This window comes from Aquarana catesbeiana, linkage group LG12 (assembly GCF_042186555.1).
Source record: "Aquarana catesbeiana isolate 2022-GZ linkage group LG12, ASM4218655v1, whole genome shotgun sequence".
Lineage (NCBI taxonomy): Eukaryota > Metazoa > Chordata > Amphibia > Anura > Ranidae > Aquarana > Aquarana catesbeiana.
In genome coordinates this window covers 106,431,347-106,455,267 of record NC_133335.1, presented here as the reverse complement: position 1 = coordinate 106,455,267, position 23,921 = coordinate 106,431,347, and the positions used below count along the sequence as shown (strand labels likewise).

At 39.5% G+C, this 23,921-nt stretch overlaps 1 protein-coding gene across 1 annotated transcript in view; it reads right to left on the bottom strand.

Moving 5' to 3' along the window:
* The window catches only part of GPR179 (G protein-coupled receptor 179), a 585,836-nt gene that overhangs the window by 540,826 nt on the left and 21,089 nt on the right, over window positions 1-23,921 (bottom strand). The window lies entirely within an intron of this gene.

Sequence of the window (23,921 nt, the reverse complement as noted above, 5' to 3'; positions counted from 1 at the left end):
AAGGTTGTGATTATAGTTGTATAACCTTGTCTTTGTTGACTCACTTATCTTCTATATACTCAAAGTAATTTTCAACTGGTGTGGTTTATTAGTGTAAAAAGTGTGTCAGAGTGGTCCAGGTATTACTCCACTCACTTCAGTGAAAGAAGAATAACCCCAGAGGGATTACCAAACTAGCTGTTTCTGCGGGGGGTGCGCTACACATGCTTCATCATTTACTTTACTTAACATATTTGCTTGGTTTACATATAGCAGCAACAATCTACTATGACTGATTTTGTTAGGTAGTATTTGCTAAAACAACAGATTTTTTGTGAAGAAGTAAAAAACAATAATTGAACAGCTGAAGCTGCAGAGACAAAACAGCATTTAACTACTGTAAGTTATATACTAATAAAAAAAAGCTATCAACGTCATACAAAGTGCCAAACAGTGCAAAACAAACCACAGAGCTTGATGTGATGTTCTATTACATATCATACTGTATGGTGCACAAGATTTTAAAAAAAAGTCAACCCATAGTGCAGCAAAACACCTCCAAATGAAAAACCTGAGGCATTTTCTGTTTCAATGGTTTTTATTAATCGTTTTCATAAATGATTAAAGAAACGTTAGCGGAGCAGGGAACAGTCCTCACTTGCTCCACTTGTATGGAAAGAAAAATAAATTCTGATGAACATGAAAAACAAACCTCCAAACATGGAAACAGTACAACCATCCAACAATACCATCCAGGTATATTACAGACAAATATGGACTTGACTCGTAGGTTAGGTACTTTTTTTTATGGCCTCCCCGACATAAAATAACTAGTTCTGGAGGCAGGACAATGTCTGGTGCCAAAATATTGGAGTAGCACGGAATCCATCTGTACTCTGTAGTGGAGTCATTCTATTAGCCATCCCGTATGTTGTATGTTTATAGGACAACCAGGGGCGGACTGACCATTGAGCCACTCGGGCACTGCCCGAGGGCCCTGGGCCACTAGGGGGCCCCATCAGGGTTGCCAGCCTCAGTAAAACCAGGGACAGTATATAAAAATCTGTGTTTTTTTTACATCTGTCTCTGAAATGTCCCTTGCCTACATCCTTTTGGTATAAAAATCCTGAGATTATAGCTGCCCCACCTCTCCAGTACCTTCTCAGCCAATAGAAACATGTCTGTGTATACTGTGTGTACATGTATGTGTATACTGTGTGATTGTATACTGTGTGTGTGTATACTGTGTGATTGTATACTGTGTGTGTGTACTGTGTGGCACCATAATCTCTGATTGCCTGGGGGCTCCATAATCTCCTATTGCCCGGGGGCCCCATGAGTTGTCAGTCCGCCCCTGAGGACAACTTAGTCTCTGTGAAACTTCCCAGCTAGAGCATCATCACAGCCAAATAGTCTGGGTGGTTTGATACCGTAGCGGGCAATCATTCAATAATTGTTTAGACCTAAATGTCCCCTTTAGGAGAACCTATGATCAACAATATTCCTAGGCGCGCCTAGGTTAACCGGAAATAAGGCAAACTGGAGCTTCGTGGAGGCGTAATGCCAGAGGTAAGCAGGAGAGAAAGCTATAGTAGAAGAGAAATAGGGAGAGAAAAGAGAAAGGTGGGTCCATCCGGGGATCCGTGGTCGGCCATCTGAGTGGATAACTTTATGTCTCAGGAGCCTGTAGGTAAGTGAGCCATGGAGACCATATTTTCTCGAAGAGGGGTTGTTTGTCATTTAGTATGCTCACTATTTTCTCGTTTAACATGATCCAGCCTAATTTGCGTTTCATCAATGCTATGTCAACAATGGGGCTTTTCCAAGCTGACGCTATGGCTATTTTGGCCGCTAAGAATATGTAGTATATTAAAGTCTGTGTGTGTCTGGGGATATTGTCTACTGGTTTATTTAGGAGGGAAACTGAGGCGTCTTTAATGATATTCACCATTGTGATCGATAGTATAAGTGAGTGGACCCTGATCCAGAAGCGACGTACCTTACGGCACGTCCACCATATATGGAGTGGGGAACCCACCTGTCCACAACCCCTAAAGTAGAAGGCCGAGGCTCCTGGATGTATTTTGGAGAGGATGCCTTTGTGGACTCTCAAGCTCCATTTACTCCAGTCCTCTGCCTCAGGGCTAATTTCCAGATCCCTCTCCCACGCCTCCTGATGTGAAAGCCTGGTGGGAGGGGCAGTGAACTGTTTATAGAGCACAGAGATGCCTCCCCGAGGAGCCGAATCTAGCGTGCACCTCTTCTCGAAGATGGTACGTGTTGTCAGGTCGGAACCATTTTTCCGTAAAGATTGGAGGAAATGCTGAATTTGTTTCAGGTGGTAGCTCTCCGCGGGAGGCATCTTCAAGCTGCCTGCGTAATATGAGGAATGACAACCTGAGGCATTTTTTATGTTGACCAAAAAAAAAAATCATAGTGCCATGTTTCAGAGACATAAGCTAACATATTTAAACATTATCTGGAGAGCATGCATACTGATAAAAATTATTCTGTTGGTTTGTAATATTAACATAAAAAATGTATAATTCAACATAAAAATAAATGTTAATTATTTTACTTTGATATTTTAACCACTTTTTGCGATACGGCACTGCGTCGCTTTAACTGACAATTGCGCCATTGTGCGACGCTGTACCCAAACAAAATTGACGTCCTTTTTTTCTCACAAATAGAGCTTTCTTTTGGTGGTATTTGATCATCTGTGCAGTTTTTTTTTGTGCTATAAACAAAAAAGAGCGACAATTTTGAAAAAAAAAAACAATATTTTGTACTTTTTGCTATAATAAATATCCCCAATTAAAAAAAAAAAATTCTCAGTTTAGGCTATGTATTCTTCTACATATTTTTGGTAATAAAAATCACAATAAGCGTATATTGATTGGTTTGCGCAAAAGTTATAGCATCAACAAAATAGGGGATAGATTTATGGCATTTTGATTATTTTTTTTTTTTTTTTACTAGTAATTGCGGCGATCTGCGATTTTTATCATGAATGCGACATTATGGCAGACACATCGGACACTTTTGACACATTTTTGGGATGATTGACAATTATACAGCGATCAGTTCTATAAAAATGCACTGATTACTGTATAAATGTCACTGGCAGGGAAGGGATTAACACTAAGGGACGATCAAGGGGTTAACGATGTTCCCTGACTGTGTGTTCTAACTGTAGGGGGAGGGGACTGACTATAGGAGATGACAGATCATGGTTTCGAGCTATTAGGAACTCACGATCTTCATCTCCTCTCAGAACAGAACAGGGATTTGTGTGTTTACACACACACGTCCCTGTTCTGCCTCTTATGCCCACGATCGCTAGTGGCCGGCGGTCAATATTTTATTTGAAAATTAATATATTTATAATAAATGGACATACGTCCGTTGTATACACCTATTGAGACAACTCACTTGTATGCAGGCAAAGTTTGCGTTTACTGCTTGCGGCAGAACACAACCAAGATGCAGGGTGAGGGACCGCCAGCTGTTAAGCTTAAAAACTATTTTGTGCCTTATTCTCCCCTACGCATTCTTTATTAATATTGTAATATTATCATCTGGTTAACATGTACGAAGACACCGGCTCATTGTTCTACGTAGTCATTGTCTCTCATGCCATGTTTGTCATTATCTATCTACCTAAAATAAATAAAATATTGAACAAAAAAAACTATTTTGTGCCACAAAAATCAATGTTTCAGCTCATTCAGTTTTTGAGATATTGGAATTCAAATTCAGATTATGTAACATCAAGCCCCACCCACTTTGCACCCAATGTTATTAACATTTAAAAACAAAGATAGCATTCGTTTGCACTGCATCTGTGACGATTTCTGCTACAAAAATGAACGTATGTGCTGGTTTGGTTTCAGAGATATTGCGCATTATAGTTGATGAAACCTCTCCCACTTTGCTCCACATGTTATTACATTTTAAAAACAATTATACAATTTATTTGTGCTGTATTTGTGCTGATTTGTACCACAAAAGCAAAATTTGTTTGCTCGGTTTTTAAGATATTGGACATTCAACGTTAGATTATGTAACCTAAACCCCCGCCCACTTTGCACTATGTTATTACATTTCAAAAACAAATATACCATATTTTTGCTGCATTGGCAGGAAAAACAAGCATATTTTTATAGTGTATTTTTTCCTTGTCAAAAGAAGTTTATTGAGTATACAATGTTATAAAGATACATAAAGATACATAAAGTAAGTTTACAAGGATCTATAAAGTAAGCTCATTGTTTTACAGTAGGGTTTATATAGGTAAATATCATGAGATTTCAAATATTAAACATTGGGTTCACGTAAACCTAAATTAAAGATATATATCATTTCCTTAGTTACTTTTGTAGGTATTTAAATGATTTATAAATACTATACATATTGTTTACAAGTAGAGTGTATATAGGTCAAATAAATTCTGATAATGAGCTTTAATCGTAAGGTGGAGAAAAGGAAAGAGAAAGAAGAAAAAGGGTTGAAAGGTAGAGGTATGGTCCACAAGGTTGTCCCGCTCGTCAGTTTATTATTCTTTTTAGTTCTCTTTGAAGCCTTAGAATAGGTGTCTCTGTAAGTCATTTAATCTGTTACCATGGCAACAGGACAGAGTCATTGAAATTTGACTGGAACTGTTGTTTTATCCAAGGATGCCAAAGTTTTTCAAATTTTGGAATTTGATTTTGATCGATGGCTACCATCTTAGCATGGGACATTGTATTATTCATTCTGTGAATTGTTTCTGCTAGTACCAATGTAGGAGATTTCCATGCCTTGGCCACTGTTTGTTTTGCAGCCGTTATTAGTTGGATCATAAGTTTGAATTGAGAGAGTGTTAACCATTCCGGTTTTAGATTAAGTAAAGTTAAATATGGATCTGGTTGTATTATTTTTTTAAATATTTTAGATGCAATCACGAAGACTTCCTTCCAGAAGGTTTGGATTACTGGGCACGTCCACCATATGTGTAAATATGTGCCTATTTCTGGGCATCCTCGAAAACAAAGAGCTGAGGTATTAGGTGAATATTTTGCCACTCTAGCGGGTACAAGATACCAGCGAGTTAGGACTTTATAATTTGTCTCCAGTGCCAAGATGTTGGGTGAAGATGACTTAGATGTGAGCCATATATTAGACCAGTCCGTGTTCGTCCCAGGTCCTCCTCCCACCTCTGAAAGTAAGAGGGTCTATTAAGATTTGCTACTCCATATAATTGATTATAAAGTGATGAAATTGTACCTTTAGCAAATGGATCTTTTATACAGATTGATTCAAAAATGGATAATTGGGATAATGGTGTATCCCCCTTTAGGAATGGTGTATAGAAATTTTTGATTTGGAGATATCTAAATATCTCAGAGTTTGGTAGATCATATTTTTCTCTAAGCGATGGGAATGAAAGGAATGATTTAGATGCTATGAAGTCATTTAGTGTCTGAATGCCTGATGTTGTCCAAGCTTTAAAAGAATTTGGGTAGATCCATGCCGGATAAAAGGCCGGATTTCTGATAAAAGAAAGGAGAGGATTGTGTGGAGATTGTAACTGATATTTGGTTTTTAGTTTATCCCAGAGAGATAAGAAGTGTTTAGTTATGGGATTATGAATTTTAAAGCGGTCTTTAGGATCAAGCCATAATAAATTTGATATTAATAGAGGGTCATTTTCTGAAGCCTCTATAAATACCCATAATGGGATTTCCTGTTTTGCATGGTATTTGGACAGACTGGCCAAATGTGCTGCTCTGTAGTAGTTAGTAAAATTAGGGTATCCCAGGCCTCCTTTATTTTTGGGAAGATGTAGTGTGTGTATAGGTATACGTGGTTTAGAAGATCCCCATATAAACGAAGTTGCTCTTTTTTGTACTATTCTCAAAAAATAGGAAGGAATTGGAATAGGGAGGACTCTGAATAGATAAAGCAATTTGGGTAGAATAGTCATTTTGATTGCATTAATCTTCCCTATCCAGGATAAAGGAAGTTGCGACCATTGTTTTATTAGATTTGTGATCTGTCTTAATACAGGAGGATAATTGGTTGAGAATAAGTCAGAATGAGATGCTGTTAAATGAATTCCAAGATATGGGATTGATTTTTCTGCCCATGTGAATGGGAGTGCAGCCCTAGCCGGGATCAATTCCATGTTTGTGAGTGAAATATTAAGCACTAGGCATTTCTTAGGATTAATCATAAGGCCGGACAGGGCTGCAAATCCATTAAGAGCTGGTATTAAGTTAGGACCAGAGACCTGTGGTGATGATAGAAAAAGTAATATATCGTCTGCAAATATACATAATTTGTGTGTAATACCTCCTACTTCAATGCCAGTTATAGTTTGGTTTGTTCTGATGTATTGGGCCATGGGTTCGAGTATAAGGGCAAATAATAAGGGAGATAATGGGCAACCCTGTCGGGTACCTCTTTCGATATTAAAGGCTTCAGATTTGTATCCAGCATATTTTATATAGGCTTTGGGTTTATTATATAATGCTTTGATCCATGTTAAAAAGTGGGGTCCAAAACCCCATTTTTGTAATGAATATTGCATATATTGCCAGGATACTGTGTCAAATGCCCTCTTAATATCGAGAGATAGAAAACATAAAGGGATTTTCCGTTTTTTAGCAATATGTGCCAATAACACTGCCCTGCGTATATTATCGCCTGCCTGTCTATTTGGCATGAAGCCTACTTGATCTCTATGTATTAATTTTCCTATAATGCTATTGAGGCGTTTTGCTATTATTTTTGCTAATAATTTAATATCGAGGTTTAACAGAGAGATAGGCCGATAATTCACACAGGAAGTATCATCAGAAAGGGGTTTTGGGATCATACAAACAATTGCCATTAGTGTTTCTTGCCGAAAAGAATGTCCATCTAGAAGTTTGTTAAAAGTTTCAGTGAGAATGGGAGAGAGTATTTCTGAGAATGTTTTATAGTATAAAGCCGAGTAGCCGTCTGGGCCTGGTCTTTTGTTAAGTTTTAGGTCTTTTATGGCGTTAGCAACTTCATCTATAGTTATAGGCTCATCCAAACTGCTTTTTTGATTCTGAGATAACTCAGGTAAGGTTATTTTTGAGAAGAAGGATTCAGCTTCTGTAGGATTAAATTCATTGTTTGTCTTGTATAAAGTTGCGAGATGTGAGTGAAATTTATGGACTATTTTAACTGGATTACAAGTGTAAACATTTTTTGATAATTTCAAACGTATTGGTTTGAAAGATTTGTTAGTTGAATTTAATGCCCGAGCCAAATATGTACCTGGTTTGTTTGTATTCATGTAGAAATTGTGTTTGGAGCGTTTGAGGGATTTATCAACTGACTCAGTGAGAAATAGATCGTATTCCAATCTAGATTTTTCCAGATGAGATTTTGTACTCTGAGATGGATTATCTTGAAATGATATGTAGGCTGCATTAAAATTGAGCTCTAGTTTTTTTGCTAGATTTTTGCGTTCCCGTTTAAATAGTGCCATTTGTCTTTGTATTGTACCACGCAAGACAGGCTTATGAGCTTCCCACAGTGTTATTGGGGAAATGTCTGTTGTATTATTAATTGATATGTATTCCTTTAAAGCTTGTTCAATGGCCATCTGATGTAGTGGGTGTTTGAGCATTATGTCCGGTAAGTACCACGTTGGGTCATGCGCTTTTGGTATGGCTGAGGCTATAGTAGTGTATACTGCATTATGGTCAGACCACGGAATCGGAATTATATCTGATGCAATAATTTCTGGTATCATTCCTATTGTTAGAAAAATATGATCTATTCTGGTGAAGGTTTGATGAGGGTGCGAGAAATAAGTGAATTTCTTTTTCATTGGGTTACTTTCTCTCCATGAATCTACCAGATTGTATTTGGAAAGAAGTTGAGAAAAAGGTAATCTAGAGGTTATTTTGGATGGTGTAAAAGGTGATTTATCTAGAAATGGGAGGAGGACCTGGTTCGAATCCCCACACATTATCACTGTTCCTATTTTGTGTGTATTAATCACTTGTAATATATGTGAGAGGAATGGTGTAGGTTGTTTGTTAGGAGCGTAGTAGGAAATCACTGTGATTGCTGTATCCATTATATAACCCATGAGTATCAGGTATCTACCTTCTGGGTCTTTAATTTCTGATGATAAGGTGAATGGTGTGGATCGGTGAAATGCAATTAGAGTTCCCCTTTGCTTGGTACAGGCAGAAGCCGTGTAAATTTGTTGATAAAAAGGAGAAATATATTTTGGAGTAGAATCTTTGGTGAAGTGTGTTTCTTGGAGGCATACTATGTGAGCCTTCTTGTTATGGAAAGTACGGAAGGCTTTGGTCCTTTTTTGAGGGACATTTATTCCCTGAACATTCAGGGAAAGTATATTCAGTGGTGCCATGGCAATAGATCAAATAGTTTTGACTTACTTTTTGTTATGCAGAGCTGACTGCGCAGATCAACCTGTGTGGACTGAAGAGATGAATAGATAGAAAAGAAACCAGTGAATTCTGGAGTAAAGAGTAAACAAAAAACATATGAGATTAGATGATACATTGTATAAATTATTTTTTGCAAGTAATCACAATTTACCCGTGAAAGAGAATAAATATCTCTCTCAGGGGAATAAGTGCCTTCGTCACACTCCCACATAATATGGTTGGGAGAATGAGGAGGGCTAATGGGGGTACACGGATCTTCCGCTTACAGGAGAGAAGTGCTATGTCAAAAGACATCAAAATGATGTTTCATTAATTGGAGTGCAGAATATAGTTTTTGTTGAAATTATTTATTCCAGGGTGGTTGTATATGGTTAGTCTTACCCTAGGCTAAATAATTCAGTTAGAAAGGTACTGTTAATAACTTTGGTATTGATGAAGATAGTTTGAATTATTTTGGGATTTTAACCCTTTTAGAGTAAACAATTACATATTTTATTCATATGTAACTGTTTAGATATGTTAATTCATAAAATTGAGGTTGTATTGCTTCAGATTAGAATAAACAAAAACATAATTCTAGGAACTAGTTAGGTAATAATATATTTGTTTTAAGAAAAGAAAGAAAAAGCTTCCATTACTTCTGGATTATTGAACATATTTGTCCTAAAAAGTAATAAATCTATTGTTATTACCTGATAATATATAACTGAACAAGAATTTCCTTATTTCTCTTATATATTCTAAGGCTATATGAATCAGAAGTAATAAGAAATATAACTGGAATGTAACATGATCCCACACAGTGTGTGACTATCAGAATGCAGTTACATTCAGTTATAAATATAGGTTTTTTATAGAGAACCATCTCTTAGTATAATATATGAAGAGATATCAGGAATTAGGATGTCAGTCCATTGAATCTTCTTGGTCCATGGATGATGTGGCATAACGGCCTCTTTTGTGAGAATGATGATTCCCATTTTGTTCTGAAATTTTCTGGGTGCTGCCTGAAGGTGAAGATGACGCCATTCTTCTACGTGTGGGAGTGTTGCTGCTTGTGGGTTCTGTCAGATTTAATTTTAAAAGGGTTTGTTGTAGTTCATCTGCTGATCTGCTTCTGTAAATTGTACCTTGGTAGCTAAATCTGACTGAAAAGGGGAAGCCCCATTGATACATAATGTTGTGGCGTTGCAGTTCCATTAGTTGGGGTTTCATGGATCGTCTTTTAGTAATAGTAAGTTGGGATAGGTCAGCAAAAATTTGATAATTGTGTCCTTGAAAATTAAGTTCCTTTTTTTCTCTTGCAGCAATTAGTATTTGTTCTTTCGTTCTGTAATAATGAAATTTTGTGATTATATCACGTGGGGGTCCATCTTTCTTTTTGGCTGTGAGGGCTCTGTGTACTCTGTCCAGTTCTAAACGTTCAATAGGGATATCTGGCTTTAGTTCTTGTAATAGAGCAGTAATAGTAGATTGCAGGTCTGTCACAGTTTCAGGTATTCCCCTTATGCGCAAGTTTGAACGTCTGGCTCTATTTTCGTAATCTTCGAGCTTAGTTTGAAGTATTAAATTTTCTTTTTTTAATTGTTCCAATTCTGTTATATTTTCTTGGGTTGTAATTTCAATTTCATCCATTTTTATTTCTAAGGCTGCGGTGCGGTTTCCCAGCTCTCTTATTTCTTTGGTTAGGCTTTTTGTTATTTGGTCTGAGGTTTGTTTTAAAGCCTTATGAAGCATCTTTTCAAATTGTAATAATATTACTGGGGATACTGAGGAGGCTTGTGGAGAAGTTTGTGAGAGGATTTGTTCTGTATCTGACTCAAATGGAGAGTCTTGCTGTGACATTTTCTGCCTGTAAGAGCGCCCTGATGCTGTATCTTGTGAGGTGACTGGAGCTGCTTCAGCTGCAGTGAGAGCTCTTTGTGAGGTGATTTTTATTTCTGCCACGGTTTCCTCCCAGTACCATATTTCCTGCCCAAACTTTCACAGTTTGTTCCCTGGGGCAAAAAGGTTCAAATGGATACCTTTTGAGCCTGCAGGCTCCGCTTTGTCCTTCTCTTCTCTCCTCAGCGGTGTGGAGCTCTAACAATGCATGTCTGCTCTGCTAGGCTCCGCCTCCTGCCCTTCTATAGTGTATTTTTTCATCTAGCACTCTCATTTTGTATCAGAAAGAATGATAATGGGACTCATTTATGCTTTTAGCCTTGAGCTACCCTGAAAACCTAAAATATACCTTTGAAGTTTTTCAGAAGATCTTTTTAGAGCTAGATGTGGGGAATCTATCTTCAAAACTTCACACTTTAACCGCTTGCTGACCAGCCACTGTCACTACTGCAGCAGGACGGCTCTCCCGTAGGTATACGTCGATTTCTGCACAGGAGGTAGCAGACGTGCGTACCCACCACCTGCCGTGTGAGTGTGCCCGTGGGTCCGGCGGACTCGATGCCATCCCTGTCATGTCCCTGGGAGGCCATCCCCCCTACAGTTAGAACACACCTAGGAAACACACTTAACCCCTTGATCGCCCCCTAGTGTTAACCCCTTCCCGGCCAGTGTTATTTATACATTGATCAGTGTATTTTTATAGCAATGATTTATGATCAATGTAATAATGTCACTGGTCCCCAAAAAGTTTTTGGGGTCAGATTTGTCCACCGCAATGTTGAAGTCCTGCTAAAAAATTCCAGATTACCATTACCAGTAAAAACAAAAAAAATAATATAAGTCCCTAAATCTATCCCATAGTTTGTAGGCGCGGTCACTTTTGCACAAACCAATCAATATACTCCTATTGCGATTTTTTTTACCAAAAATATTTAGAAGAATATATATCGGCCTAAACTGATTAATAAATTTGTTTTTTATACTTTTCTGGATATGTATTATTGCAAAAAGTAAACAAAAATTTTTTTTGTTCAAAATTGTCGGTCTTTTTTTGTTTGTAGAGCAAAAAATAAAAACGCAGAGGTGATCAAATACCACCAAAAGAAAGCTCTATTTGTGGGAAAAAAAGACGTCAATTTTGTTTGGGTACAGCTTCGCACGACTGCGCAATTGTCAGTTAAAATGACGCAGTGCCGTATCGCAAAAAAATGGCCTAGTCAATAGGGGGGCAAATCCTTCCGGGGCTGAAGTGGTTAAAGTGCAAATTACTTTCCTAAAAAGCTTAAAAAAAGTTAATACATTCTGTATACTATGTTCTTTACAGATATACTGTATATACATGTGTGTGTTTCATTTGTTGCTGCTTTAATAATATTACATTTGTAGCACTTTATAAATAATAAATGTTAATTTGTTTTAAAAGCCTGTTTCATGAGACTATTCCTTTTTTTTAAAAAACATATTATTGTATTATTTTTATATGAAAACCTTCAAACATATAGCAAATACATTTGGAAAATAAGTTTTAGTAACTTAAAAAAAATTTAGTAACTGTGTAATAGGGCAGAACAGTGGTGTAGTGGTTAGCACTTTGGCCTAGCAGCAAAAGGATGCTGGTTTGAATCCCGACCACAACACATGTTTTACCCTGTGCCTGTGTAGGTTTCTTCCCACATGCCAAAGACATTCTAGTAGGGAAATTGGCCCTAGCATGTGTACGTGAGTTAGGGATCTTAGATTGAAAGCTCCTTGAGGGAAGGGACTGATGTGAATGTACAATGTATATGTAAAGCGCTCCGTAAATTGACAGTGCTATATATAAATGTATGTGTGTGTTAATGTATGTGTTCCTAACTTAAACTTTTATAGAAACTGGAAAAACTGAGTTGGCTTTACTTAAACCTATGGTCTATAAACTGGAAAAATGTAGTTGGGTTTACTTAAACCTATGGTCTATAAACTGGAAAAATTTAGTTGGCTTTACATAAAACTATAGTTCCACACAAGTTAAGGTATGTATTCCTTTTGAATTGAGTTGGCTTTACTTAAAACAACAAAGTTGAAAACATGGAAAGTCTAATGAGTCAGACAAAAACAAGTTTAGTTGACAGAACTTAAAAAGCTGATGCAAATAGTTGCCTCAATTTTTGTTGAGTAGACCCAGCACAATATTTTTTACAATACAAGGATTTCTCGGGTCCAAGGTAGTCATTTCTTGGGTCCAAGGTAGTCATTTTTTAAAAAGACAATACAGTTACGACTCGTTTACACTTGCTTCACAACATGGCATTGGTGTAGTGGTTAGCACTTTGGCCTAGCATCCTTTTGCTGCTAGGCCAAAGTGCTAACCACTACACCACTGTTCTGCCCTATTACACAGTTACTAAATTTTTTTTAAGTTACTAAAACTTATTTTCCAAATGTATTTGCTAAACTTTTTTAAAGCACTCTGAATGCCAATCAAAGCACATGTCACTAAATAAAATGGTTAGCTTACAGTCCTGTTTACACATTGCTTTTGCTTTGCTTCAAAAATTATACCCCATGTAGCTTTAGTGGTGCTTCAAAGTGTCTTCAAAGCCTCCATAAACATTTTATGACAAAGCTCATTTGAAGCACACGCATCTTTAAAAAGTCTTTTATTCAGCTTTAGCTTCGCTTTGTTTTAGAGGTATTGCAGGTATGAGATATTCACACGGGGCATATGCCAAGCTTCAGTAAGGGTTCAAAAAAGCACCCCTGAAGCATCATCGAAGCACCACCGAAGCATCACAGAAGCATCGCAAAAGAATCAAATACACATCAAAAAAGCATGTTGAAGTGGTAGGCACTTTAATGTGTGTTGAAGTCTAATTAAGTGTAAATGAGCCCGGAGTATGGTATTCCAAACAGCGATCCTAAATATTGCTAGGACTCATTAAGCAATTATTTTAGCCTGGCCACAACGTAAGAGGGGGGGCATATTTCATTTTTCCAAAAAAATAAAATAAAATCAGTTATTATGTCACACTCAAGAGCCAGAAATACTGCACAGACATGCAGCACACAGTGTAAGTGTTTTTACTAGGCAACAATTCAAGAGAAGAGAGACTTGGCAGGCTTGACTTGATCATAACAAATAATTAAAAGTGTGTTTTTTCAAGCCAGAAAAATTCAACTGAATTGTTGAACATTATGTTCTCCTAAGAATTTAAGAATGTCAGAAGGGAATCTGGCAAACATAATTTGGAGTAAAAAAAAATCACTATGGATTTTACTCTCAGAAAGTAGATCTAAACAATTATACAAATTTGATTCAGACTTCTTGAGGTTTTTTTCATATCCCACTATTCCAGAGGGGGAGACTACACATGAAAAAGAAAATCAGAGCTATTTTCTAAGTTAGAAGATTGAAAAATGTAACAGTTTTGAAGGGAACCTTTTAGTACTTTATCGGATAGTTTGCACATTTTCGAGGTAGAGAAATAGATAATAGCATCAAGAAATAAAAAAAAGTGTGTCTTTTTTACAATTGTGATGGAAATACTGTTTGAACAGGCTGCAATTTTAGAGAGTTAGAACAGGCATTTAATACCTGAAAATAAAATTCATGTTTTTTTGGACACTTTTGATGGAAATAATACAAATTTGTGTACCACAGCTAGGAAGCCTGTTTGAACAGACTGAAATTTCAGAGAGTTAAGGCCCATACACACGATACTAAAATCGGAAGTAAAATTTTGTCTGACGAACTGACGATTTTCGGATCATTAGTATAGTGTTTTTCGTCAGACAAAAGCTGGATGTGCAGACTATAAAATTTTTGTCGTCCGTGAACTCAATGTCTGATTTTCGTTTAATTTGAACGAAAAAATCATAAGAGCAAGACTGCGCATGCTCAGAAACAAAAAAGAACACATACAAAACCAGTCAACACATACAAAACCAGTCAACACTTTCGACATGAGACTAACATGCAACATAAAATGTACGTACGATCATCTGAAAATCCGATCGTGTGTACGAGGCTTTAGAGCAGGTATTTATTATCTGAGAAAAAATACCTCTGTTCTTTTTAGACGCCTTCCACATGGGGCGGGCTACATTGGAGTAAACCTGCTCAGTGGGGAATCTGTCCGCTGAGCTGGCGGAAGGCTGGTCTATGTCTGCTCTGCTTATGCAGAACAGACACAACCCGCTCTCCTCTATGGGTGGTCAGATGTAAACAGACTGCCTGTCTGTTTACACCCGACTGCCATCAGATCCGATCCGCCAGGTAGATAGGGAATGGATCCCTATCCATCTGTTGTTAGGGGATCGGATCAGATGTCGACAGGTGTCAATGGACACGTCCTTTGACACCCGCCGCTCTATAGAGGAGACTAAAGGGCCAGATCGAGTCCGCCTGAAAAACTGACAGGTGGACCTGATGAGTCTGCTAGTGTGAAAGGGGCCTAATAGAAATACTGTAAAAAAATTTTACCACAGCTACTTGTTTGAATAAACTACAGATTCAAAGAGTTAGAATAGGCATTTAATTCCTTGCCGGGAGGTGGGGCAAGGTCTATGATCATGAGACCGCTGTGATTGGCTGTCACAGCGGTCACACCACGGCTAGTAAGCTTGTTTTAACAGGCCATAATTTCGAGGACTGAGGCTGAAAACCACTGCTCAAAAAGAAAATTGAATACTTACCACTCTGAAATGTTACTTTCCTGGTCACTATCCATGGCAGCATATGCACAATCCATGCATGTGCTACCATGAAGGCACCAGGAAAGTAACTTAAAACTAAAAAAAAAAATTAATAAAAAAGGGGATTTGTCTGAGACATGCCAACCAGCCTAGTTAAGCTGCAGTTGGGAAATCCGTTGCATGAAAAGAACACACATAAAACATAAAAAATTTTAAACAATTTTATTGGTCCAAAAAAAAAAAACAGGACTTGGAAAAGAAGCAAGGAAAGCAAAATACACATATATGTTAACTTGAGACGCTAACAGAATATGTTTGAGGTTTGACCCTTTTGCAGTGTAAATTAACAGGAGTTAAAAGGAGTGTACCCACAAATGGACATCTACTAAGGATTAAAACAACATTAGGCACAACATCTTGAGAAAGAAGATGGCTCGCTCATTGGGAAAGGAAAAAATGTTTTTTCCTTTCCCGATGAGCGACAAGCACAGGGGTCCGACTTGGATCCCCACCAATGCCAGGCACTGTTTGGTATAAATCTTGAGGGAGAACTCCACACAAAATTTTACATAAAAAAACCAGCATGGGTTCCCCTCCAAAAGCATACCAGGCCCTTCGGTCTGGTATGGATTTTAAGGGGAACCCCCTACGCCAAAAAAACGGCGTGGGGGTCCCCCCAAAATCCATACCAGACCCTTATCCGAGCACGCAGCCCGGCCGGTCAGGAAAGGGGGTGGGGACGAGCGAGCGCCCCCCTCCTAAACCGTACCAGGCCGCATGCCCTCAACATGGGGGATGCGCTGCGGCCCCCCCACCCCAAAGCACCTTGTCCCTAGTATGATGCTTTCAACAGTCAATTCCGATTTTTTGCATGACAAAAGCTGGATGTGCAGACTATAACATTTTTGTCGGATGTGAACACAACATCTGATTTTCATTTAATTAGTTATGTTTTCGTCCGGAAAAAAATCGTAAGAGCAAGACTACGCATGCTCAGAAACGAAAGAATACATACAAAACTATTCAACACATTGGGGGTCATTTACTAAGGTGAATGCACTGCGCTGGTTCAGACCTTAATTGGTGCGTTGGATAAATCCTTAATTGAGCGTGTGAACCAGTGCACACACAGCAGTACCTACAGGCGAGAACGTTTCCAGCGCAATGCCATCACACTGGTTCTCGGCGAGGTACATCTCGCGCTCGCTGCAATAGGAAAGACACATCTTCCTATTAAAGCAGCGCGAGAAAAACCGTCATGGGTTCCCCCTCCGGGGGCATATCAGGCCCTTCGGTCTGGTTTGGTTTTTAAAGGGAACCCCCTATGCCGAAAAAACGGCGTGGGGGGTCCCCCCCAAAATCCATACCAGACTCTTATCCGAGCACGCAGCCCGGCCGGTCAGGAAAGGGGGTGGGGACGAGCGCCCTCCCTCCTGCACCATACCAGGCTGCATGCCCTCAATGGTTGTCGGGGTCTGCGGGCGGGGGGCTTATAATCCGGGAGCCCCCTTTAATAAGCGGGCCCCCAGATCCCAGCCCCCCACCCTATGTGAATGAGTATGGGGTACATGGTACCCCTACCCATTCACCTGGGGGAAAAAAGTGTCAAGAAAAAAACACACTAGACAGGTTTTTAAAGTAATTTATTAGGCAGCTCCGGGGTCTTTTCTGACTTCGGGGGTCTCTTCCGCGCTCTCTGGCCTCTTCTCCGCATCTTCTCCCAGTGTCCGGTTCTTCTCTGCACTGTCCGGCCTCAATTAAGCGCACCAATTAAGGTCTGAACCAGCGCAGTGCATTCATCTTAGTAAATGACCCCCAAAAGTGTTGAATAGTTTTGTATGTATTCTTTAGTTTCTGAGCATGCGTAGTGTTGCTCTTACGATTTTTTTTCCAGACGAAAACAGTACTAATTAAACGAAAATCGGATGTTGTGTTCACATCCGACAAAAATGTTATAGTCTGCACATCCAGCTTTTGTCGTGCAAAAAATCGGAATTGACTGTTGAAAGCATCATACTAACGATCCAAAAATTGGCAGATCATTCGTCGTACGAAATGTTACTTACAATTTTTGTATTGTGTCTATGAGGCTTTAGAGAAGGCATTTATTATCTGAAAAAAATAAATTCTTGTTGGAAGCATTATAACATTTTGCACCACAGCCAGCAAGCCTGTTTGAACAATTTGCAATATCATGGAATTACAGCAGGTATTGAATATCTGTAAAAATGTATTTGTGATAACATTCGCTGCATTATCCATCTGACATGTGGCACCCTAACTTGCAATTTTCCTACCTTCTTGCTAGACCTCAGATCTTTGCTATGGTATATACCTTTTTCATCTCCTGTTTAGGTGTGGTTTTGGAACCCATTTCTGTAAATGGGTGTCACTGTATGACTCTCCCTGTGCCTTTGTTAAATATTCAGACTTTAAAGCGGGGTTCCACCCAAATTTTGAACATTATCTCTATGCATTCTCTTCCTTGCCTAGATGCTGACATGCTGTGTAAAAAAATTTAAATCGCCGTAATTACCTTTTTTTTCTAATCTTCTTAGCACTTCCTGGTTTTCCTCCCATGGGAGTAGGCGTGTTTCTAGCCTCTCCCAGACCTCCCACAGTGCCCTGGGAGCTAGTCTCAGGCTTCCCAGCATGCATTGTGCAACAGCATCATCACAACATCTCGGTGAATGCTGGGAACACAGCATTCACTGCATCCAGGAAATACATGCTTGTGGGCTTCAAATGCCCACAATGAAGATGGAAACCGCCTTCAGTGAATTTTATAAGTTATTCTTTACAACAAAATCGGACACAGGCGGACTTATTACACAGAACATGTGAGTAGATAATCATGAGAAGAAAAGTTTGTGAATGAACTCCAAAAAAAAAAAAACGATAGATAGGTGGACCCCCGCTTTAAGTCTCCTTTATTTCCTGTTTCAATAGGAATATGCCAGGGATGCCCCTATCTACCCTACTGTTCACAGTAGCAATAGAAGCCCTAGCCATTACGATTGGATGCAACCCTAATATCCTGGCCATTTCAATAGCAGGCACCAGACACAAACTTCACAGTCAAAGTCATTTTGTATGTGACTGACCTGCACACCTCCCTACCTAATTTCTGGTCCGTTCTGTCCACTTTTGCTACAGTGCCAGGATTTCAAGTCAACAAACATAAATCCAAGGCACTCAATATATATATATATATTGAGACTGTCAGATGTCCTCAGCCTCCCCCAAAAGTATTTTCAGGCAGCACAACTAGCTCAAGTTCCCAGTTTCCATGCTTGATTTGAAGCCCCTATCTAGGTCTCCCTGGAGGCCCTAGATTGCTACCCCCTTTAAAGTCAACAACCTGTTTTGGCTTAATTCTTCTCACAGACGTCATCTTACAAGCCCCACCATGAAGCTGAAGTTGTAAATCTGGGACGTAGTTAAATATTCAGATAATCTCCAGTCCCCACATAAGCCCCTCATGTCCTATATGTATAAACTCACATTCCCATTGGGCCTCCCCCACCCCAGTGGCCTTCAAAGAGTGGACTATTAAAAACTCCTGCAACAGGAGAAATAAACACCTGCATTGATAGCTTTTCCGCTATGTATATTAAACATTTCTTGCGTGCAAATCTCCACTTCCCTGATGGGCCTAGAATGCTCTTTGCATCTAAATATGACTCCTATCCTCATGTGCCAAGCCTAATTTCACTTCTGTATTCTTTCCTAATAGCCCCCTCTTCTCAGCACCTTCCCACCTACACTCATAAATGATCATTGAATCTGGGAGTAGAGCTAAACGACCAGGAGTGGTCTCCAAAATAGAAACACTAAAGCTTGCTCTGCTCATTTTCTAGCAGTAGAGACAAATTACAAGGTGATTACTAGGTGGTATCTGGCGCCCTCTAGATTTGCTCACTACATCCCGGGTACTTTGCTCTGTGTTTTGAAGGCTGTGGCCAGGTGCGCACCTTTTTCATACGTGGTGGACCTGTCCTGGTATACGTAAATTTTGGACCGAAGTATTTCAGATAATTTCTGAAATTTTCGAATCCCCAGTCCCATTTTTGGCCCAATAAATTCTAAAAAAAATCTAAATCTTAAACCACTTGGCATTCCTAAGAGGTGTTTTAAATTACTTGTACACATCCTTACAGCAGCAAAGCACATCGTTGCTAAGCCTTGGAAGCCGCCTAAATTTTCTTGCTGGATATGACATCCAGGATTAGTTCTGCTCTGCATGAATAAATAAAGGCAAAGTTCAAGGACAAGCTATAAAAATTTCAGACTGCCTGGCTACCTTGGACATCCTGTTTCCTTTCATCAGGTTTTAACCATGGCGTCCTGTCCCTATGAACTGGTGAGTGGTTCTGTCTGTTACTTATTCATTTGTTTATTTTTTACCTTCCTCTCTATACCTCCATATTTTTGTTTTACGTTCTGTTTCCCCTTACTATTGACTCTCCCATTGAGGTTTTGCTCAAACACCCTACTTTACCTACTCTTATTTGTTATTAGTGACTCTACTGCATTAAAGTGTCACTCTGTTATCATTGTTCCTATTTGTTTATTTGCCAACGTATATATTTGATTAGATTTGATTTAATAATGTATATACAGGAGAGTGGATTGTTATAGGATATTACAAGATGTCATTATATGATTTCTGGCAGAATACCATGCACAGTGAATTGGGGGAGGCGAACCTCCTGTCACAATTTGGATTAGCAGCAAGGATGGGAAGTGTTATCATTATTATTATTAATATTATACAGGGTTTATATAGCGCCAACAGTTTACGCAGAGATTTACAACATTAGGGCAGACAGTACAATTACAATACAATTCAATACAGGAGGAATCAGAGAGCCCTGCTCGTTAGAGCTTACAATCTAGGAGGGAGGGTCAAGTTATACAAAAGGGTAATAGCTGTGGGGGATGAGCTAATGGAAAAAATAGTGCAGTTGTTAGATGGAGGCAAGATAGGCTTCTCTGAAGAGGAAAGTTTTCAGGGATCACCTAAAAGTGAATACATTTGGAGACAGTCTGACAGATTGGGGTAGCGAATCATAATGGGGGATTTTAATTATCCAGACATAGACTGGGCGGAGGGAACCACGCATTCGTCTAAGGCTCGCCAGTTCCTAAATGTCTGATCATGGTTCAGGTAGACGCACCAACTAGAAATAAAGCATTACTAGATCTACTGATTACCAACATAACAGACCTGATCACGGATGTGGAAATACGGGGAGATTTAGGAAACAGTGATCACAGGTCAATTGGCTTCAGTATAAATCACACAAATAGGAAACATAAGGGAAATACAAAGACACTGAATTTCAAAAGAGCCAACTTCCCTAAACTACGAACCTTGCCAGAAGATATAAATTGGGATAAAATCTTAGGAACAAAAAACATGGAGGAGAGATTGGGTTTGCTTTAAGAGCATTAGCCAGTGCATCCCATTGGGCAATACATTTAAAAGAACGAACAAAAGTCCTGGATGGCTTAACGCCAATGTAAAAATGCATATAAAAGCAAAAGAGAAGGTCTTCAAAAAATACTTGGTTGAGGGATCATCATCAGCATTCAAACTTTTTAAAGATAGCAACAAGAAATGTAAGGGTGCAATTAGGGCGTCTAAGATAGAACAGGAAAGACACATAGCGGAGGAGAGCAAAAAAAATCCTAAGAAATTCTTTAGGTATGTAAACAGTAAAAAAGGGAGGACAGACCAAATTGGCCCCATAAAGAATGAGGAAGGACATCTGGTTACAAAGGATGGGGAGATGGCGAAGGTATTGAATTTATTCTTCTCCTCAGTCTTCACAAGGGAATCGGTGGGCTTCAGTAATCAAAACTGCAGTGTTTATCTTTGTGACACATCACAGGAAGCACCCTCATGGCTAACAGAGGAAAGAATTAGAACTAGACTTGGGAAACCTAACATTAATAAATCACTGGGACTGGATGGCTTGCACCCAATGGTACATAGGGAACTCAGTCAAGTAATTGCCAGACCATTGTTCCTAATTTTTACTGACAGTCTACTGACTGGAATGGTACCAGCAGATTGGAGAAAAGCCAATGTAGCACAAATATTTAAAAAGGGCCCAAAATACATCCCTGGGAATTACAGACCAGTTAGCCCAACATAAATAGTATGCAAGTTCTTTTTAGAACAATATGTATTCTTCTACATATTTTTGTTAAAAAAAATCACAATAGGCTTATATTGATTGGTTTGCGCAAAAGTTATAGTTTCTACAAACTGTGGGATAGATTTCGGGACTTTTTTTGTATTATTGTTTTTACTGGTAATGGTGGCGATTTTTAGAGGGACTGCGACATTGCGGCGGAAAAAATCTGACCCCAAATGACAATTTTTGGGGACCAGTGACATTATTACATTGATCAGTGCTCTAAAAATGCACTGATCAATGTATAAATGACACTGGCAGGGAAGGGGTTAACAATAGGGGGCGATCAAGGGGTTAAATGTGTTCCCTCAGCGTGTTCTAACTGTAGGGGAGATGGGCTGCATGAGACATGACAGAGATAGCTGTTCCCGATCACTGGGAACAGCAGATCTCTGAAATGTCTCCTGTCAGATTGGGGATCCGCCTGGCAGATCCCCGTTCTGCCTCTGTAAACCCATGATCGCAGGCGGCCGGTGGACATCAAGTCAGCCAGACCCGCGAGCGTGCACTCTCGGCGCACGACGGCAGGCGCGCGCCTGCAATCTCACATGCACAGAGCGACATATGGGTACGTCGGTTCATGCAGGAGAGCCGACTTGCTGCAGTATAAGTATGGCGGCTGGTCAGCAAGTGGCTAAGGTGTCGTCAGGAGATTTCATCTTCTGCACTCTCTGTGGGGACGAGATGAGTTCTGAGACTTTCCCCTTGTAACGGTGGTCAAGGAGGGTTGCCAACCAATAGTAATCCTCTCCTTTATGCCACGTATTCTTGGGACCTTTCGCAGGCTTTGAAGCATGAGGGAGCCCATGCACTGCAAATTTGTGAAGGCATGGGAAGCAGACTCCTCAGCCACGTACTGCTCCCAAGGGTTCTGGGGATGGGAAACCATCTCTTACTGTTTGTCGTATGTCTTCCTCTGCTTCAATGCCTCCAAAACTGCCAGTATCCTCCTCCTCCCTCTCATCTTGTGTGCTCTTTGGAGTAGGAACAATGGTGTCTGCATAAAGTGGGCCTTAAGAGGAAAGGAAGTCCTCCTCTTCCTTCCACTTCTCTGACTTGAGTGCCCTGTCCACAATGCCATGCAGAGTCTGCTCCAGCAGGAACATAACAGGAATTGTTGATGGCCCTCTGCTGCATGTGCAGCAGCTGCAGCATTGCCAAAGTCGAGTTCCATCTGGTGGACATGTCACAAATCAGGCGGTTTAAGGGCAGGTGGAATTCCCACTGAATTTGTGAGTATAGGGGATTGTATGATATTTTTTATTTATTTATTTATTTTTATGGTTGAGCTAGATGGACTTGACTATATATGTAACTATTTAACTATTTCAGACAACCGAGCACTGGCTGCGTATGACTGCCTGAAATGGCTACAGACTCTTCTGGCCTGCTTTAGCAGATCTTCAGACCCTGGGTACTTATTTAACCACTTCTGGACCAGCCGCCACAGTTTTACTGTGGCAGGTTGGCTTGGCTGGGTAAATCGTCGTTACCTTACGTCACTTCGCCTTTTGGCCACTAGGGGCACGCGTGCGCCTGCAGCATGTGCCTGGAGTCGATGCGAGTTCCCAGCGGGCGCGATGACCGCCAGGCACGCGCGATCGCTTGTGACAGAGCGAGAACCGGAATCTGTGTGTGTAAACACACAGATCCCAGTTGTTTCAGGGGAGTAGAGACAGATCATGTGTTCATACGAAGTATGAACACGGATCTCTCTCCTCCTAGACAATCCCACCCCCCCCATTTAGAACACACACTAGGGAACACAGTTAACCCCTTGATCGCCCCCTGGTGTTAACCCCTTCCCTGCCAGTGACATTTATACAGTAATCAGTGCATTTTTTAGCACTGATCGCTGTATGATTGTCAATGGTCCCAAAAATGTGTCAAAAGTGTCCAATTTTTCCGCCACGATATCGCAGTCCCAATAAAAATCGCAGATCTCAGTCATTATTAGTATAAAAAAAAAAATAATAAAAATGCCATAAATCTATCCCCTATTTTGTAGACGCTATAACTTTTGCGCAAACAAATCAATATACGCTTATTGCGATCTTTTTACCAAAAATATATAGAAGAATACATATTGGCCTAAACTGAGGAAAAAAATATTTTTTTCGAAAAAAAACGTGGGATGTTTATTATAGCAAAAAGTAAAAGATTTGGGGGGTGATTTACTAAGATGAATGCGCTGCACCAGTTCACACCTTAATTGGTTCGCCAGAAACATCATTGATTGAACGTCCGAACCGGCACACAGACGATAATAAATACGCAAACTGCAGCTGGTGCTAGGATAACTGCAGTTTTCTCATTGATAATAGCGCACTCCCAATCCAATTGGTTAATTTTGTGTCGTTGGATGTGTCTTGTTAGATAATTAGTAGGTGTTCTCAGTGAATTAACCCTTTCGATGCTAATCTGATTCCTATTACTTCTAATATATTTTTGAAATGTGTTTTTTTTCTATTTGTACCCACATCTTTCAATGCATTTGAAATAACAGAGAAGTGTTTCTAAACCCAATGAATTAAGATTTTCAGATTTTGATCTTTAAAGGTGACCATACACTGCAATCAGTTAGATTTAGTGCAAGAGCCTGTTTGCTTTCCTATAATTTGAATTAATTGTGCAAGTGTATCTCCTTTTACCCATTTTGCCTAAATATCGAGTTGTACAGAGATTGGCCAATCAGATTGCATAGTCCATGACCATCTTAAGTGCCAAATTTGGAATG